The 4984-nt window shown below is 40.2% G+C and overlaps 1 pseudogene; it reads left to right on the top strand.

Annotated features, from left to right (window-relative positions):
* The first annotated feature begins 1148 nt into the window (after positions 1–1148).
* Positions 1149–2307, top strand: LOC103270532 (annotated as a pseudogene).
* The last annotated feature ends 2677 nt before the right edge of the window (positions 2308–4984 follow it).

The raw sequence follows: 4984 nt of genomic DNA, 5'->3' as shown, positions 1-4984 counted from the left end.
GGTGGTCAGTGTAACAGCATCGTATGTAACTCTATGTTCATTCCTTTGAGGAGCTTCTAGACTGTTTCCAAAGCTACTGTATCATTATACATTCCCACCAACAATGGGAATGTAGCATATGAAAGTTCTAATTTCTCTGTACCTTCACCAACACTTGTTATTATCTATGTTTTTTTTTATTATAGTCATCCTAGTGGATAAGAGGGGTATATATGTTTTACACTACTCTGATGATATTGATATTGAGCATCTTTTTGTGTGTTTATTGGCCATTTGTACATCTTCATTGGAGAAATTTATACAGATCCTTTTGTCTAGTTTTTAATTGGGTTGTCTTCTTAGTGTTCGGTTGTAAAAGCTATTCTTTAGTTGTCTTAAAGGGTCTTTGCCATACAGGACTTCTGGGAAGAGTGAGAAGGTCAACAGAGAGACCACTAGAAGCCAGGGACTGAGAGCTATGTCATGTGTGGCCAACAGGAGGAGACATCACACTTGTTAAATGAATGTTGATGGGACTCCCCAAAAAACTGACAAAAGCCCTAGAGAGAAAAGAGCCAGAATTTGCACACCTAACACAGAGATTTCACTCTTACCAGTGTTGTGAGACTTCTACTCTACCTTGAATCTTTCTCTTTCAATCTCCTCCCCTTCCTTAGGTGCCTGAATGAGTAGCTAAATGAGTAGCCAGAATGAGTTTACATTCACATGACAAAGTTGATGATACCAATACATCAAATTTACAATGAAGAATTTAGGACAAAGTAGTTATGTCAACAGCTCCATTGTTCCCATTTCCAATAACAAGAGGAGGAGGTAGCCTAAATTTTGGGGGAAGAGAAATGCTAAATCAATGCTGTTTATTACTACCTGGGAGTAACTAGAAAAATCATGAGATCTGCCTGAAATTTCATTCAGGGGTAGGGATGACAGTACAACCTCAGTGGAGTCAAATGCAGTTGTGTGAAAATAAACATTAAGCCAGTTTATAATGTCACTGCTACTGAGCCCACTTGGGTAGTTGGCCATTACAAGATGTTAGGCCTAGTCACCACTCAATATAAACCCCTAGGGAGTGTTGTGTGGTGCAGAGATACCCAGGGGAAGTAGATTAAAAAGTAAGAGAAGAGCCAAGGCAAGATGGGTCAAAGAATGGTGGTCATGGTCCTGGAGTGGCAAGAAGGATGACACAGACAAGAAGAAGAAATATGAACCTCTTGTACCAACTCAAGTGGGGAAAAAGAAGAAGACAAAGGGACCCAAGGTGGCCAGCAAACTGCTCTGGTGATACCTCACACTTAGTGCCAGTTAAAATTATTAAGTTAGAGAGAATTAAAGACTATCTTCTTATGGGGGAGGAATTCATTAGAAATCAGGAAGAAATGAAACCATTAGAAGAAAAGCAGGAGGAGAAAAGATCAAAAGTGAATGATCTAAGGAGAACTAATGTCAGTCAGAACATTGGAAGAGATCATTGATGACAATCATGCCATTGTGTCAACGTCTGGTGGACTCTATACGCTACATTAGCATTCTCTCATTTGTAGACAAGTATCTTCTGGAGACAGGCTGCTCAATCCTGCTCAACCACAGGGTCCAATCCGTGATAGGGGTGTTGATGATGACACAGACCCCCTGGTCATGGTGATGAAGGTGGAGAAGGCCCCCCAGGAGACCTGTGCTGATATTGGGGGGCTGGACAACCAGATTCAGGAAGTAAGAAATCTGTGGAGTTTCCTCCCACCCACCCTGAGAATCAAGAGATGGGAATCAAGCCCCCCAGGTGGTCATCCTCTACGGCCCACCTGGCACAGATAAAACCTTGTTAATCAAAGCAGTAGCAAAGCAAACCTTGGCCAATTTCTAGAGAATGGTTGGTTCCGAACTTATTCAGAAGTACCTGAGTGATAGGCCCAAGCTTGTACGGGAATTGTTTCGAGTTGCTGAAGGACATGCATCTCCCATTGTGTTTATTGAATAAATGGACGCCATTGGGACAAAAAGATAGACTCAAATTCAGGTGGAGAGAGAGAGATTCAGTGGACAATGCTGGAGCTGCTGGACCAGCTGGATAGGTTTGACTCAAGGGGAGATGTGAAAGTGATCATGGCCATGAACCAGATAGAAACTCTGGACCGAGCATTTATAAGACCAGGCTGAATTGACAGGAAAATCACGCTCCCCCTGCCTGACGAAAAGACCAAGAAGCACATCTTTCAGATTCACATGAGCAGGACGATGAGCAGGAAGGCAACCCCAAGTGACTCCATCTCTAGTGAGCCACAGTGGTCACCAGGAAATTCAGAGTAAAGGAAAAGTCTGAGAAGCTGGGAGACCAGGATGTTGACTGGATGGGCCAGTTTGATATTATGCTCCATCAATAAGGTGGTAGGGACTGTGGTAGAAATGAGAACAGTGAGCTTGACATCTTAGGAGGGTAAGGGATGGCCTTGGAGGTTGATAAATAACAACCATAGGAATGTTGAGAGAATCCTGTATGGGCTTACAATGGGATTACTAATAAGATGCTTTGGAGCTGTGGTGTGGAAACTCAAGTGAGAAGTAGGCCAACCATATCTCTTGGCTTGGTTTTAGGTTGGGGTAGGAGAAGAGAAGTCAACAAATTGAGAGACTTGAGAAGAAAGAAGAAGCATGTGGATAATTAGTGGAGTTTGGAAAGGCACTGTGAAAGTAGCCAGCAATGGACACTGATAAGAGGCAGCAAGGATAAGAGACAAGTTCAGGAGCATGGATAAGGCTGAGGGGGTAACAAGGCCAGAATCTGAAGAGGTCCTGTGCAGAGGGGCCAAAGATTTTAGAGATGAAGGAGAAGGGGGAGGAAGCAGGCACACAAGGGAAGTGGGAATAATGGAGCTGTTGATAGAACTACTTTGTCCTAAATATTCCATTGTAAATGTGATGTATTGCTATCATCAACCTGATCATATGAATGCAACCTCATTAAGTTGCAGGACCCCAAATACCAATGCTGAGAAGAACTTGGGGTTTCTCTGACCAGTGACTTTTTTATTGTGAAATTCTTAAAATTGAAAAAGGGGCTTTCCAGTGGAAATAATAGATTGTAAATTGTTTACTTGGCAAAATACCATTAGTCTTAGTTAAGGACCCTCATACATAAAGATATGATAACAGAGTTTACCTGCCAAGTGCTTTCAGAATGAGATGATAGGGAACTTTTTCCTGACTTGCAAAGAAAAGAAAAGGTCTGAAAGACACTGTATTTTGCATTAGAGAAAAATACAGCCATGAAAGATTAGGAGCGAAAATGTAGGTCAACTAATGAATAAACTGGGTGGAAATCAAGCAAAAGACTAGTTTGGCATGGTTTTAAGTCAATAGCCAATAATGTATCCTTAAAATTGGTACAAACAGGAAAAAAATCTTTTCGGGGTTCCTTTGCTTAGATTTATTTCCTCCATTTTTCTTTCAGGAAATATTTAGTGCTAAAAAAAGGACAGAGAGAGAAAAAGGAGTGGGGGCTTGATAATTAAAGCACAAAACCATTTAGATGTCATGTTATCAAGTACACTCAAATATAAAGGGAAGTTTATAAAAGTCTGCTTCTGCTGCATTTTCCCAATCAAGTTGTACTTGTTGAATCTTGATTTTGCATCTAACACTGTATTGTGTGTTAAGCATTATTCTGTAAAGGCATAGGCATGAGTCCCACCCTGTGGAGCATATATGCTCTTAGGAAAACAAGACTAACCACATGAAGTGCCACAAAGGGAGAACAATACAAGAGGCTTTGGAACAAATTACTTAATTAAATCTAACCATGCATATTGACAGAAATTATAGATATCATTTTCATGGTTAAAGCGATTGCTTCTATACTGTAATATGATGAAGAATGCAACTACAAAAAATTATATCCTTGACCATGTCTATCAAGACCCCATTCTAACTCAAACAAAGACAGGCAATTCATCAGAATATTTTTTAGAGTTTGCTCCATAGAACAGAAGTATCCCTAGATGCCTCAAGAAAGAGGATTCTGTGGTCAAATTTAAGAAGTGTGATATACCATATTTCCTTCTTGGAGAATCATAGTATACATTCACATATTAAAGTCTCCAATAAATTCTGCAGCAAAGAACTCATGTTAAAACTATACAGCTCTGCATATTCCAAACTTATTTGACTGTAGAACCTCTTTTTCTTATAATTGCCAAACCCACTTTGGCAAATGCCGTGTTAAAGGATACACATGAGATAATCAGGTTTTGATGACTTGGAAAAGCAAAGAGAGAAGGAAAACTAATGTACGCCTGAACCAAGGGTTTACTTACCAATATTCTGAATAAAAGTGAAGGCCCTAGTGACATCTTCTGCACAGAGTCATAGGAAATGAAAACACAAATATGACTTCAGGTGACTTGAGGATTAATATAGATCTTTAATGTGGGACTTTATACAGCATATTATATAGAGGTCTTCCAGTGATTTCTTCTAAATATTCTTTCTATTCCCTAAAGTCTACATTCACTCAGCCATTAAAATATCTCTCTTGCTCTATTTCATAGAAATATTTCTCTCACCATCCTGCTTTGCTACTCAAGCCTATTCATCTCCTTCTTCGCCCCTACTCTTTTTTCAACCACCTTTGAGCTGATAGTGGCTATCAAGTCTTCAGCACCCAACTGCTAGCTACACTATGCCACGTGGGGCAGCTGTGGAACTCAGAAACTCCAGTCCCCTTGTTTCTTTTGCTCAACATGGAGGGGTATGAGAAGCCTCTTTTTCACTTTTATTCTCACAGTTTTTTTAAAAGGAGATTTTATAGTAGAGCATTTTTAGTAATGGGTTTCCCATATCTATCAAAGACAAAACTCCTAATTGCACTGAATGTTTCTGAAGGTATCTTTATTTTATTATTTATTTTTTTGAGTTGGAGTCTCACTCTGTCTCCCAGACTGGAGTGCAGTGGCTGCTCCTGGCCACTACAGCCTCGACCTGCTGGGCT

The sequence above is a fragment of the Carlito syrichta genome, unplaced genomic scaffold, assembly GCF_000164805.1.
Source record: "Carlito syrichta isolate Samal-C Ts95f unplaced genomic scaffold, Tarsius_syrichta-2.0.1 Scaffold309855, whole genome shotgun sequence".
Lineage (NCBI taxonomy): Eukaryota > Metazoa > Chordata > Mammalia > Primates > Tarsiidae > Carlito > Carlito syrichta.
Note: the sequence above shows the minus strand (reverse complement) of the source record. Positions and strands in the feature narration are given on the sequence as shown.